Source organism: Hyperolius riggenbachi, chromosome 1 (genome assembly GCF_040937935.1).
Source record: "Hyperolius riggenbachi isolate aHypRig1 chromosome 1, aHypRig1.pri, whole genome shotgun sequence".
NCBI lineage: Eukaryota > Metazoa > Chordata > Amphibia > Anura > Hyperoliidae > Hyperolius > Hyperolius riggenbachi.
In genome coordinates, this window is record NC_090646.1 from 612,548,256 (window position 1) to 612,563,791 (window position 15,536).

General features: G+C 46.6%; 1 protein-coding gene across 1 annotated transcript in view; it reads left to right on the plus strand.

The window, feature by feature from the left end:
* MTX3 (metaxin 3) overlaps window positions 1-15,536 on the plus strand; it is an 81,412-nt gene that overhangs the window by 61,563 nt on the left and 4,313 nt on the right. The gene's annotated exons all lie outside the window — the stretch shown is intronic.

Genomic DNA, 15,536 nt, shown 5'->3' on the forward strand with positions numbered 1-15,536 from the left:
TGAAATACATATTTAAAAATTCAGTCCCTGAGGTTACGATTAGTTTTTTCTTCTCTTAATTTTTTTTTTTTTTTTTTTACAAAAAAGAAATGTGGGGCCACTATTGGAGAGTGTGGGAGGTAAGGAGTCAATTTAAAAAGTAAAAAAAAACATGTTTTTGGTTGTACTATTTGGCCACAAGATGTCCTCGTGCATAACTTCCCCACGCATAGTATTACTACACATAGAGGAAGTAATGCATGGATGTGTAAGTATCTGCTTTTATGAATGGTGGTCTTTCATATGGGGACTTAGATCAATGAATGGGAACTAAGTTCCCATTCATTGATCTCCTGGCTAAAGATTAGCGGCGGTAACGATCGCGTGGGGGGGGGGGGGGAGTGGGGGCTGGGGCGAGCGGGAAGGGATGTAATAGCTATATCCCTGCACAGAGATATGGCATTTTGCAGGGACGTAGTTACTCGTCCTGGGGGAGGGGAAGTAGTTAAGGACATCTGCAGTGAGAGGGATGTAACGGCTGACGTATGCGTTTCCTTCTAAGCATTGCACATTGCCTGGCTGTCCTGCTAATCCTCTACCTCTAATACATTTAAGGTGTTCATACATCTATAAATTTGGCAGCCATTCAATAATATCAAATTGGAAGAATATCTGTGCCGCCAAAACAGGGCTGTGGAGGATTCCACCGACTCCGACTCCTCTAATTTGCATATTACAATTTTGTTGATTTAAAAGTATGTAACATGAAATTCGTCTCTTAACTGCCAACGCTTAGGAATTTTACAAGACAACTGAAGTGAGAAGGATATGTAGACTACTATATTTATTCCCTTTAGACTAAAACTAGTCCTTGGTAAGAGTACTTGTAAAAGGTACAAACCGGAATAAAGAACATCTATCAGGCCCTAGGTAATGTAAGTGTGGGTACATGTAAGAATGATGTGCAGGTACTCTGCAGGGGAATGAGGAGATTGTAAACAGACAACACCCCTGTGTTCAATGTGCACAGCATTCTCAGTGGATTCCCTGCAGCTCTGTGGGGAGTGCATATGTAGAGTATAGTACTACTGTGTAACAAAGTAAACCTGAGACAGATGAAATTAAAGTTTTATACATACCTGGGGCTTCCTCCAGCCGCCTTCAGGATAATCAGTCCCTCGTTGGCCTCCTCCACCACCCGGATCTTCTGCTATGAGTCCAGGTACTTGAGCCAGTCGGGCGTAGTGCGCATGCACACACTCCGCCGCCAGGAGCATACTACACCTGTATTGCGCAGGTGCAGAATGTTCATGGCTGTGGGAGCGGCATGCAGCCGGACAGCGCTGACTGGCTGAATTACCAGGACTCATAGCAGAAGATCTGGGTGGTGGAGGACAGCGAGGGACTGATTAGCCTGAAGGGGGCTGGAGGAAGCCCCAGGTATGTATAAAACTTTACTTTTCATCCGTTTCAGTTACCCTTTAATTTGTAGTCACCAAACCAAATTTTAACAACATATCAAATTATTTGATTTCATCAGCAAAGGGAGTGCATACATTTGCATAAATCAGCATCAACGCAGAATTATTTCCATCTCGTTGACCATCTCTATTAGTGACACGGCTACACATCAGGCTTTATTCTTACAGCATAGATGTTATTTAGCATATATAGGAGATTCCTGTGTACACATCATATATACTGTACAGTCACAATCAGATATGTATATCTGACCTTAAAAATACGGGGACTGCTTTATTGAAGCAGCACAAGTAACTAATTTTGATTGGTTTATTTCATTTTTGTGGACTAAGCACAGCTATTACTGTATATACAGTATACTGTATATATATATACATTATTTTTAATGACTATTATCTGAGAAATAGAACATTTTATCATATTCTATTTTAATTACAGTTACAAATTCATTAGGAGTCGGAGTCGGTGCATTTTTCCCCGGCTCCGACTCCAGGCACCCAAAATTGCCCGACTCCACGACTCCGACTCCACAGCCCTGCGCCAAAAGCATGCCCGATCGACTGTTCGGCCAATTTCGGCCTGAAATTTGTCAAATGTATCGACTGGACATGCTCGGTTAGGTGAGTGACGGTCAGGGCCGTATTTACCATAAGGCACTGTAGGCACGTGCCTTCAGGAGCCTGATGAAGGAAAGGCGGCTCACTCACCTCCCCAAGGGCCTCCCTCCTTCCTTCCCTATGTAGAGTCCTGATAAGAGTGTAAATGAGAGGTTACTCACCCTGCTCTTGGCATGCCACTGCTGAGATCTCCCTTCAGTCAGGGGCACGTCTAGCTGCTTAATACTGAGGGTACCTCTGGCTACCTAATGCTAAGGGGCACCTGTAGCTACCTATGATGGGCAAAGGAAGTAAGGGAGAAGTGACAGCTGGGACAGCCAGTACACTTGCAGTATGGCTAAGTGGGGGTTTGTAGGTTCATGGACAGTGAAGTCTAAGGTGCCAGGACATCTGTGCCTATAGGCTCCTGTGATGTAAATCCGGGCCTGGTGGCGGTAACAGCATGCGATAGCGAACCATGAAAGTGCCGAAAACTCATGGCCACTGTCCTCCCTAGTGTACATGTAATGCACTCCTCCCCCTTCCCCTGCACTGATACTTTAACTCTCCTCCGCTGTATCCAGACTCCTCTTCCGGGTTCGTGCCCCACAAGGTTGCCAGCACACCATGTGGTTGTTGGTGCAAATGCACCGGCAACCACGTGGGGTGCAAACCCAAATACACTAGACTGGACAGCGGCCGAGGGCAACGAGGCGGCAGCACGAGGTGGATTGCTGAAAAATCAGGAATCTGCCTCCAGTTTATGGCTGCTAACAGATCTCTCTCCAATCAGACTCGAGCAGAGAGAGATCTGTCTGTTCAGTAGATGTATGGGCACCGTTGTCACACAAGCCTTAGGCATGCAGATCAGAGGTTTCTAACTGAAGTCTGGCTGGATTAGCTGCATGCTTGTTTCAGGTGTGGGATTCAGACACTAGACAAGACAAATAACATTTGTGTACTGCAGCCACTAGGATGCACTCAGTAGGCAGTAGCAGTGTTAGGGAGTCTAGACCAAGGACTCCTTGCTGAATAGTTGCTGGCTTACTGATCAGGAAGAGCTGAAATTTGAACCCAGTACACGGAGTACACTGCATTGACCAGTACACTATCCATCCACCAACACCACTACTGATGCATGAAAGGTCAGCAAGACTTCCGGGCAACTGGTATTGCTTAAAAGGAAATCAATATGGCAGCCTCCATGTCTCTCTCGCGTAAACCTGTCCTTTGACAATTTACTGATGTTTGGAGTCACCTCATTAGGAAATGAAGGGATATCTTTCAATTGATGACACAGACCGCAGTAAAGACCTTGAATTGTGAGATGCAGTAAGAGGGAACTTTAGCTATAGGTTGGACAATCCTCACGTGGGTGCCCTATGCAGTACAGTACCTTAAATAGGAATCTGCAGCTGGCCTGTTTGTTCAATTCCTGCAATACTTGGCTTAGAGGGGTCAATAGGATAACATATGCTAAAAACTTGCTGAGGAGGCAGTGGTGGACTTACCTCCTCAAAGCAGACATGAAACTGTACATTTTCAAAGGTTTAGATTTATTAATATACTCCAAAAACCAGTTGCAACACGTTTTTCAGGTGTGGCCCCGCTTCATCAGGCAATAGGGGATGGAGCATACAGCAGCAAGTGTCTATGTCTCAGCCTAGCGCCTCTTTTCAATTCCTGCGATACCTGTGTCCACCCCTGGTGGAGGGGTGATATACCCCCTTCTTAGCGATCTACAGAGAGCGACTTCTTAATCCTGAGTGGGGACAGGTCTTAATCTCCCCACCTGCATTTACAGTGGTTGCCTATTGGGTAACCCTGGTTTGTGAGTATCAATTTACTTACACTATCCATCAAATCCAATACATACTACACTATATTGGGCTCTGAGTGTTTCTCTTTTTGTTTTAGCCAAGCGTAGCTATTGTTCTTTGAGGCTTGGGACCGGCAGATGTTGCCATGATTAAAGGGTTGTTTTAATGCAAATAAATAATTGATGGAACCTCTCATTGCCATGACTGTTCCTCATAAAGACGTTTAAGAAAAACTCAACAAGAGCTATTTGTATGTATAGCTGGAGCCTTAGGATACTACTAAGAAATAAAACAAAGTAGTAAAGAAAAAATTTTTGTACTCTATTTTACCCCCTTTTTTCTTTCTTTTTTTTTTTTTTAAATCTAACTCTCAGCTTACCCCAAGAATTGGGGATAAGGGTTGTTGCTGAACTCCCATTACATGTGAAACGTCTCATGAGGCGGAAGAGCTGTATGGGACTTCTGTAAAAAGGATGCACGTTATTACAATTTCCAGCATTCCTGAAATAGTGTAGGATTGTAGTAGTAACAGGCCCTTAAAGAGACACTGAAGCGAGACTAAATCTCGCTTCAGCTCTCATATATAGCAGGGGCACGTGTGCCCCTGCTAAAACGCCGCTATCCCGCGGCTAAACGGGGGTCCCTTCACCCCCAACCCACCCACCGCAAAAGTTGGTCAGAAAATGGTCGCTGGCTGTCTCTTCCTGGAGGCAAGGGCTAACGGCTGCAGCCCAGCCTCCCAGCGCGTCTATCAGCGGCGCATCGCCGCCTCTCCCCCGCCCCTCTCAGTAAAGGAAGACTGAGAGGGGCGGGGGAGAGGCGGAGATGCGCGCTGAAAGACGCGCGTGGGGCAGGGCTGCGGCGGTTAGCCCTGCCCCAACCAGGAAGCGCTCCCCCGCATTACGGAGGGGGTTTGGGGGGACAGGGACCCCCGTTAAGCCGCGGGATAGCGGCGTTTTAGCTATCTATGAGGTCTAAAGCGAGATCTATTCTCGCTTCAGACTCTCTTTAAGCTACATACACATGAGGCACGGATGTCTGCAGTTGCATGGAGACAAGCAACAGTTCCAGCAACGACAGTTGTATACAAGCAACAATTGTATACACGCGGCAACAACCTGTCTGCAACATAGCGGAAACTGTTGCTCTGCAACTTCTGTCGCAGGTTCAATGAACTGTCGGACTCACAAGAGTTGCTAGAGACTAGCATACACACGACCGCACCGACTTGAGACTAGGGACGGTTGCTGGCGATTGGCCAAGTCAATCGCCTGGAGACAGCTCTGATTAGCAACAGTTGCTTGCTCGCACCTCATACACATGGAGGACCTGTTGCCGCAACATGCGTGCGCCATGTGTTTCCAGCAACAGTTGTAGCCCGTGTGTATGGGCCTTTAGTCTAGGTGTACATTTGAAATGGGCTCGGCTAAATTTCAGTGCAGGGCGAAGCCGGAAGACTGCTCACCAAGCTGCAGATGGCGCCTGGGTGGCGTTAATGTTATTCCCCCTCCGAGGTGTCAACTCAAAGGGAATACGTAATTCAGGCACCGGCTATTGACCTAGAGTTTAGGGTAAAATACTCTATGGCAACTTTGTGAGTACAGGTGTCACCCAATGCCCACCAACACATCAGTAGTGATTAAAGACCATTCACACACTAGATGGGGCCCAATCCCTCATGTGACGTCGCTGGGCTGAGGCTGTATGAATGTGTCATTAGTCTGCAGGCTAATGACGTGGTTTGTTGGAGTGGGGGGAGGGGTCAGAGGGCCGTTGGAGCGGAACAGGTGTGACATCACACGTCAGGTGGGGTGGGTAGGGAGAACAAAGCTATTGGCAGTCGCTTGGCCAAATTGATCCTCCTGGCGGATCGGATACACACACTGGATCCCTATCCTAGTAATTTTTCTCTTTTAATCTAAGACCAATTTTGGGGGATGCCAATTCTCTTATCTGTATGTTTTTATAGAATATGGGAAGAAACCCACTTAAAACACAGAGAGAATATACAAACTCCATGCAGGTAGTTTCCTCGCCCGTATTTAAACCAGGGACCCACTGCTTTAAGGCGAGGGTGCTGTTCACTGCGCCCCTGTGCCATGCTATGGTATTCCTTTGTAGGTAGAGATCTCCTCCCCCTCCTATCTCCCTAGTAGAGTTTATCCTCCATAGCAACAATTCCAGCTTAATTCCTGTGTTCAGGAAGCACACGCACATACATGGGAAAAAAAGCGCCTGGAAAAAAGGGGCGCAGGGTTTGCCGCTAGTAGAATCTCGCTAAAATTAGCGGTTTTCTACTTCTGATATCCGATAGCAAAATATCTGTAATATTGACTTGTTTAACCTCTTTAAGACCGTGTCAGGCCGATGGGCGTGACCGCAGTGGCTCCCCCAGGACCGCCTAACGCAGATCAGCGTAAAGTCCTGTGGGAGTGTTTTGCAGGAGATCACGCACGCGTCAGCGCGCGCATCTCCGCTTGGGAGGCTCTGCCTTTAGTCTCCCAGCAGCGATCGCCGCTCGGAGACTGTTGGCGCCGAAACCGCCGTCTTTTATTGCTGTACAGCTCTGCGTTGCTGTACAGCGATGTACCGGGGACAGCCGTGTGACACGGCTGTCCCCTCTGTGGGCTCGGGGGTGATCCGCTGTCTTAGGCTGAAGCCTTTGACAGCCGACCACAGTGATTGGCTAGGGGAGGGAAGGAGGGAGGAATGGAGGACAATGAAAATAATAAAAAAAAAAATAGTAATAATAAAAATAAAGGGAATAAATATTTGCAGTAAAATAAACAAACATCTGGAGGGGCGATCAGACCCCACCAACAGAAAGTCCTGTGGGAGTGTTTTGCAGGAGATCACGCACGCATCAGCGCGCGCATCTCCGCTTGGGAGGCTCTGCCTTTAGTCTCCCAGCAGCGATCGCCGCTCGGAGACTGTTGGCGCCGAAACCGCCGTCTTTTATTGCTGTACAGCTCTGCGTTGCTGTACAGCGATGTACCGGGGACAGCCGTGTGACACGGCTGTCCCCTCTGTGGGCTCGGGGGTGATCCGCTGTCTTAGGCTGAAGCCTTTGACAGCCGACCACAGTGATTGGCTAGGGGAGGGAAGGAGGGAGGAATGGAGGACAATGAAAATAATAAAAAAAAAAATAGTAATAATAAAAATAAAGGGAATAAATATTTGCAGTAAAATAAACAAACATCTGGAGGGGCGATCAGACCCCACCAACAGAAAGCTCTGTTGGTGGGGAGAAAAGGGGGGGGGGGAAATCACTTGTGTGCTGTGTTGTGCGGCCCTGCAGCAAGCCCTTAAAGCTGCAGTGGCCCATTTTGTACAAAATGGCCAGGTCTTTAGGGGGGGGGGGGGGTTTGAGCACATGGTCCTTAACAGGTTTAACCTAACCCTACTCTCACACAGAACCCTCCCTCTGCTGATGCCTAACCCTAAGACCCCCCCCCCCCCCCATGCCTAACCTTAAGACCCTCCCTAATGGTGCCTAAACCTTTACTCCCACCACCATCACCACAAGGCTGCAAAATGTGGCAAAAAGATAACTTTCGGCTCCCGCTATGCAATGCCGCTATTTGCCTTTCTGCCACCCCGACGCCCGGGATTCTATCGTGCACTGATATTTAAAATAGTTGCCTGTAACCGGTGATCGTTGGATCATTGCCGCTACTCATGTGCCGCCAGGTGCCAAAAGTTACCTTGTTTGCAGCACATCGAGGCCATCATAAAAGCCGCAATTTGTGTCACAGACGGTAATTTGGGGTGCGAAATGTCCTTTTTTATTTTTCTTAAAGTGCTCCTCCTTTTTTTCCTGCTTCGAGCACACACACCTTGTAGGATTGCAGGTGACATTTGGCTTCAGAGTGCCTAGCTATGGAAATAGGCAGAGTTTACCAGAGAGCTGAACAATGCACATCTGTTAATGCCATCGCAGCTCACTCGCTATTCCCTATAGGTACTCATCTGGAAAATCATTTCCTATTTCTGGGAATTAGGTAGGTGTGAAGGGGATAGAGCAATCTGTTGGCATAGAGAACCCGTTAGAGAGTCAATCCCGCTCCTGTGTGATTAGGGACAGCGGCTGCGGGAATGCAAACAGTTTTGTTCGTGGACAAGGCTGGTGATATGATTGATTTACTCTTGAATCACTTAAACAAAGCTCTCTTTCTATCCGGTTGGCATGCCACTTTGATTATATTTTGCATTCAGACCAGTCATATTTTCCAGCGGCTCATAACAAACCCTTATTTTCTCAATTACCCTGATTTCACAAATTTGGCATCCTTTATGTGAGACGGTGGTGATGTCATCACAGGGAAGGATCTATAAACAGAGCGGCTGTTTCCTCCGCTGTGCTAAATGAGATGTGCTGGCGCTACTGAGCTATTGGAGGTTTCCAAATGGCAATCTATGCAAACCAACTAAACCATTTTTTTTCTCCCTGAAGGTTTTCCTTTCCCTAAAAAAAAAACGGCTCCCAAGCCAACGACGATAGTCCTTACTTCTGCCACCGCTAAAAGCCTTTTAATAGCAGATTACAGAAAGCCCTGAACACCTGTAATCTGTTGTAAACACTGCTGTTCCTTTATGTAATTGAATGACCGCATGGCACACAGGAGCTGGGCTGTTCATATATCCTATGCAATCTGGCTGCTGAGCAATACATGGTATGACGCTACAGGCACACGCTATACTGTACTTGGCCAGCTGTTTGGAGTCCTCTCAGCCAAAAGTCTAGTGTGTGTACAGGCACCCCCGAGTTGCTTGAAGGTCCGTCACACTGAATTGTAAAACTACGCTAACCCTCAAACATGTTGTTCTGCTCCTTACTCCAATCCATCATGCACCGCTGTGCTTCCACCTCTTCTCAGCTCCATCATGCACCGTACCACCATCTTTTCTCCTCTTTTCTCTGCTCCATCATGCACCACTACGCCATCCTGACTCCTTTTTTTTTTTCTCCATTCCATCATGCGTTGCACTGCTGTCTCTCCTCCTCCTTTCTCCATTCCATCATGTGTTGCACTGCTTTCTCTCCTCCTCCTTTCTGCATTCCATCATACGTTGCACTGCTGTCTTACCTCCTCCTTTCTCCATTCCATCATACGTTGCACTGCTGTCTCTCCTCCTCCTTTCTGCATTCCATCATGCGTTGCACTGCTGTCTCTCCTCCTCCTTTCTGCATTCCATCATGCGTTGCACTGCTGTCTCTCCTCCTCCTTTCTCCATTCCGTCATACGTTGCACTGCTGTCTTTCCTCCTCCTTTCTCCATTCCATCATACGTTGCACTGCTGTCTTTCCTCCTCCTTTCTCCATTCCATCATGCGTTGCACTGCTGTCTTTCCTCCTCCTTTCTCCATTCCATCATGCGTTGCACTGCTGTCTTTCCTCCTCCTTTCTCCATTCCATCATGCCAGTCAGTATGTCGTCCTTCCTTTTTCCTTTATCCACTTCATCATGCACCGTACCACCATCTTTTCTCCTCTTTTCTCTGCTCCATCATGCACCACTACGCCATCCTGACTCCTTTTTTTTTCTCCATTCCATCATACGTTGCACTGCTGTCTCTCCTCCTCCTTTCTCCATTCTATCATGCGTTGCACTGCTGTCTTTCCTCCTCCTTTCTCCATTCTATCATGCGTTGCACTGCTGTCTTTCCTCCTCCTTTCTCCATTCTATCATGCGTTGCACTGCTGTCTTTCCTCCTCCCTTCTCCATTCCATCATGCATTGCACTGCTGTCTTTCCTCCTCCCTTCTCCATTCCATCATGCATTGCACTGCTGTCTTTCCTCCTCCCTTCTCCATTCCATCATGCATTGCACTGCTGTCTTTCCTCCTCCCTTCTCCATTCCATCATGCATTGCACTGCTCTCTTTCCTCCTCCCTTCTCCATTCCATCATGCATTGCACTGCTGTCTTTCCTCCTCCTTTCTCCATTCCATCATGCGTTACACTGCTGTCTTTCCTCCTCCTTTCTCCATTCCATCATGTGTTGCACTGCTGTCTTTCCTCCTCCTTTCTCCATTCCATCATGCGTTGCACTGCTGTCTTTCCTCCTCCCTTCTCCATTCCATCATGCGTTGCACTGCTGTCTTTCCTCCTCCTTTCTCCATTCCATCATGCGTTGCACTGCTGTCTTTCCTCCTCCCTTCTCCATTCCATCATGTGTTGCACTGCTGTCTTTCCTCCTCCCTTCTCCATTCCATCATGTGTTGCACTGCTGTCTTTCCTCCTCCCTTCTCCATTCCATCATGTGTTGCACTGATGTCTTTCCTCCTCCCTTCTCCATTCCATCATGCGTTGCACTGCTGTCTTTCCTCCTCCTTTCTCCATTCCATCATGCGTTGCACTGCTGTCTTACCTCCTCCTTTCACCATTCTATTAAGCATTGCACTGCTGTCTTTCCTCCTCCCTTCTCCATTCCATCATGCGTTGCACTGCTGTCTTTCCTCCTTCCTTCTCCATTCCATCATGCATTGCACTGCTGTCTTTCCTCCTCCTTTCTCCATTCCATCATGCGTTACACTGCTGTCTTTCCTCCTACTTTCTCCATTCCATCATGCGTTGCACTGCTGTCTTTTCTCCTCCTTTCTCCATTCCATCATGTGTTGCACTGCTGTCTTTCCTCCTCCTTTCTCCATTCCATCATGCATTGCACTGCTGTCTTATCTCCTCCTTTCTCCATTCCATCATGCGTTGCACTGCTGTCTTTCCTCCTCCCTTCTCCATTCCATCATGCGTTGCACTGCTGTCTTTCCTCCTCCTTTCTCCATTCCATCATGCGTTGCACTGCTGTCTTTCCTCCTCCCTTCTCCATTCCATCATGTGTTGCACTGCTGTCTTTCCTCCTCCCTTCTCCATTCCATCATGTGTTGCACTGATGTCTTTCCTCCTCCCTTCTCCATTCCATCATGTGTTGCACTGATGTCTTTCCTCCTCCCTTCTCCATTCCATCATGCATTGCACTGCTGTCTTTCCTCCTCCTTTCTCCATTCCATCATGCGTTGCACTGCTGTCTTTCCTCCTCCCTTCTCCATTCCATCATGCGTTGCACTGCTGTCTTTCCTCCTCCTTTCTCCATTCCATCATGCGTTGCACTGCTGTCTTTCCTCCTCCCTTCTCCATTCCATCATGTGTTGCACTGCTGTCTTTCCTCCTCCCTTCTCCATTCCATCATGTGTTGCACTGATGTCTTTCCTCCTCCCTTCTCCATTCCATCATGTGTTGCACTGATGTCTTTCCTCCTCCCTTCTCCATTCCATCATGCATTGCACTGCTGTCTTTCCTCCTCCTTTCTCCATTCCATCATGCGTTGCACTGCTGTCTTACCTCCTCCTTTCACCATTCTATCAAGCATTGCACTGCTGTCTTTCCTCCTCCCTTCTCCATTCCATCATGCGTTGCACTGCTGTCTTTCCTCCTCCCTTCTCCATTCCATCATGTGTTGCACTGCTGTCTTTCCTCCTCCCTTCTCCATTCCATCATGTGTTGCACTGCTGTCTTTCCTCCTCCCTTCTCCATTCCATCATGCGTTGCACTGCTGTCTTTCCTCCTCCCTTCTCCATTCCATCATGTGTTGCACTGCTGTCTTTCCTCCTCCCTTCTCCATTCCATCATGTGTTGCACTGCTGTCTTTCCTCCTCCCTTCTCCATTCCATCATGCGTTGCACTGCTGTCTTTCCTCCTCCTTTCTCCATTCCATCATGCGTTGCACTGCTGTCTTTCCTCCTCCCTTCTCCATTCCATCATGTGTTGCACTGCTGTCTCTCCTCCTCCTTTCTCCATTCCATCATGCGTTGCACTGCTGTCTTTCCTCCTCCCTTCTCCATTCCATCATGTGTTGCACTGCTGTCTCTCCTCCTCCCTTCTCCATTCCATCATGTGTTGCACTGCTGTCTTTCCTCCTCCCTTCTCCATTCCATCAAGCCAGTCAGTATGTCGTCCTTCCTTTTTCCTTTATCCACTTCATCATGCGTAGCTACACCATTCTTCCTCCTTTCTCTGCTCAATCATGTGGCACATTACCATCTTTCCTCCTCCTTTCTCTGCTCCATCATCCACACAGTCCTTCTGCCTCCTTTCTCCGCTCCATTATGCGCCGCTACACTCTCCTTTCTCTATTTTTTCCTCCACTCTATCATGCGTCACACCACCATCCTTCATCTTCCTTTTTCTGTTTCATCATGCATCACTGTCATCCTTCCTTCCTCTTTTCCCTACTCCATCATGCGTTGCACCACCGTCCTTCCTCCTCCTTTCTTCGCTTCCTCATGCGTCGCTATGCTGTGTTTCCTCCTGTCTTCTCTGCTCCATCATTTTTCACACCACTGTCCTTCCACCTCTTTTCATTACTCCATCATGCATCACTACACCTCTCTTCCTCCTTTTTTTTCTCCATTCCATCACAAGTCACACTTCCGTATTTTCTCCTCCTTTCTGTGCTCCATTCTGCCATTATGTGCTAGAATGCCATCCTTCCTCCTCATTTCTCGGCTCCATCATGCACCACTACACAGCAAGGATCCAATCGAATAGTATTTACCTGCTGAAACTTTGTGCTGCCTAATGCAGTGTGCAGCTAACGCAGCCTCATTCTTGTGCCACTCTGCTCGCATCACCCAAGTCCCGGTCACATCAGTCTCTATAAGAATAGTCTTTCCCAGTCAATGTCTTATGGACAAAATTACTTATCCACCGTTAAAGGTTTCACATACTCAATTTACATCCTTCTGTATCTCTCATCAGCTTCTCTAAATCCTCTCCTCTGGGGGTTTTTTTCTCCTGGATTTCCTCTTATCTCTCTGGAAAATCCTACAGAGTTGCACATCTAGGCACCACTTCCTCCTGCCGCCCCCTCTCTGTCAGCGTTCCCCAATGCTCAGTCCTGGGACCTCTCCTTTTTTTCCATCTACACCTATGCTCTTGGACAAATTATCAGCTCTTTTATCTTTCATCATACGCTGGCAGTGCCCCGATCTATTTTTCTGCTCATGATCTAGCTACATTAACAGCTCATGTTTTTGACTGCCTCCACACCCACCCTCCTCCCGCTTTCTGAAAATTAACATGGACAAAGCTGAAATTGAAAGTAGTCAAACATTTAAGCTGCATATTTGTTACACAAGGATCCACATACTCCTGTGTGTTGTCCATGCCTCTCCATGTTTCCCCTGGTAACCGTAATCACTTTTTTTCAGAAAGGTAGAGGTAGCCTTGCTGTCCAACTCCAGCCTTTCTCACTCCCATTTCCTCCCTTTCCCCGCCTTACTCACTCCCCTTAAGACATCGGGAAGAGAAGGCAACATCACGACAAGCTTGTCTATTCCTGTCTGAAAGTTTGACTGTAAGCAAAAGTCAAATTGTGATTATTGGGGGGAATGGCCAACACACAGTGGTATGGATACAGCATGATTCTGTTTTGGTATAATGTAACATTTACAAGTTTAAAATCTTTGTACTATTGAACATAATAGACCTTATATAAGACACTGGGCTCAATTCTGGTAGCTATGTGAGGTAAACATTTTTTTTGTAGGTAAAATACCTCGTGTAGTATTTTCCTCTTTTTTAGCAACTCTGAAAGATTTTTCTCCATTTCTGAACATGAGGTAAAACATGAGGTAAATGCATAAAGTGTGGTAAAACATGAAGTATTTCAGCGGTAAGCATGCAGTAAATAAATAGTGGTCTTTAATTGTCTTCCATAAGTTAGGATAGTCTTTGGAAGATGTGGTTTTTTTTTGTTTTTTGTTTTTTTGAGGGGGGAAGGTATATTTGATTATGTAGCAACCTATGGAAAGTATATTTATAGGCATCCCATATAAAAAAAAAAATCCAGTAAATATTTTAAGTTGTATTTCTATTCTTTTCTACTACACAGCCTGAATAGGAACGACACTAAAATGGCAATAGGAACTCCACTAAAAACTGCAAACTTCATACAAATTGACTTTACCTCCAGGTACAGGCAGGTCTTAACCTCCTTGCCGGTTATCCCGAGCTCAGCTCGGGGTAACCTGCGCAGGAGGATATCTCAGGCCCCGCTGGGCCGATTTGCATAATTTTTTTTTTGTTACAAGCAGCTAGCACTTTGCTAGCTGCTTGTAACTTCCGATCGCCGCCGCTCGCCGCCGATCCGCCGCAATCCGCCGCGCCGAGTCGCTCCCCCCCGCCCCAGAGCCCTGCGCTGCCTGGCCAATCAGTGCCAGGCAGCGTTGAGGGGCGGATCGGGATTCCCTATGACGTCCATGACGTCGGTGACGTCATCCCGCCCCGTCGCCATGGCGACCGGGGAAGCCCTGCAGGAAATCCCGTTCTCAACGGGATTCCCTGCATACTCTGATCGCCGAAGGCGATCGGAGTGGGTGGGCGGATGCCGCCGCTTAGCGGCTATCATGTAGCGAGCCCTTGGCTCGCTACATGATTTAAAAAAAAAAAAAATTAAAAAAATGTGCGCCGCTGCCTCCTTGCCGGATTTTTTAGACCGGCAAGGAGGTTAAACTGATCTGTAAATTATATGCTAACATGCCCCCTAATTTCTGAGAATAGCTATTTTCGGTAAAATGAATGCAAATTACCTCATAATTTACCTCCATGAAGTAAAATGTGACTAAAACCTACCAGAATTGCTAAATGTCATTACCTCACCTGAGGTAATTTGTTTGATAACTCTAGCAGAATTAAGGCCACTGTATCACTTTTTAGTGATCAGTTTAGGGAATGCTTACACGTCTGCACTGAAAACTACATTCCATCTCCATGTGGTTCTCAGATGTACTTTTTTCATGAGTATAATTATATAATGACATGTGTTTGTGTTTTTAACAGATGTTGAAAACCGTTTTTCCGTGTTTCAGTTTGAGTTTCTTTTGTGTTTTTTTTCCATTAGCTTGTAAAATAGAAAGTGGCGTTTTGTCACTTTCATTGTTTCAGATACCTTACATGATGAAGAACACATGCTGCAGACGCTATTTTTGTTACCATTCTTTTTTTATTGGAGACTTTAAATGGGTGACAATAAAACTGCAGCTTGTACAGGTCTTATAAAACACAGTTCTGTAGCACCATGATATAGATTACTACCTTTGTACTTCTGATCATTTTACAAGTATCCCACTGTGCAGGCATAGCTTAAACGCCCATGCTAACCTGGAAATAAAAAAACACATATATAAGTAGATAAATACTACTTCGACTTGCATAACAGATGTATTGTGTTATCCATGTACTGATTCCTGTGAATTTTATAAAGGAAAAGCAAAAAATCCTATTCTAGGCAGTGGCCATCTTGCCAAGCTAATGCTGACATCCTATCCTCCCTGACTCTTTTCTCCCCATCCCTTCTCTAGCTCATTGTGTATTCTTTAGCTGCCCTCCTCCCAGAGTCTTCAGACACTCCCACTGAGGTGTATACTAGGAACTACACTGTCTTATCCTCCAATCGCTGAGTCACCTCAACCTTGCTTGTAAACACAAGTAAGCAGAGGTGTTTCAGATAAGAAAGCTAGGCAGGGTAATAAATGGAAGAGGAAGAATATATTATAGATAAAAAGAACTCATTCAACTCTTTGGCTCTAAAGTATGTGATAACTCCAGCAGAAAAAGTTTTGCAAGTTTTGAATGCAGGATTAGCATCTTTATCACTTAATACA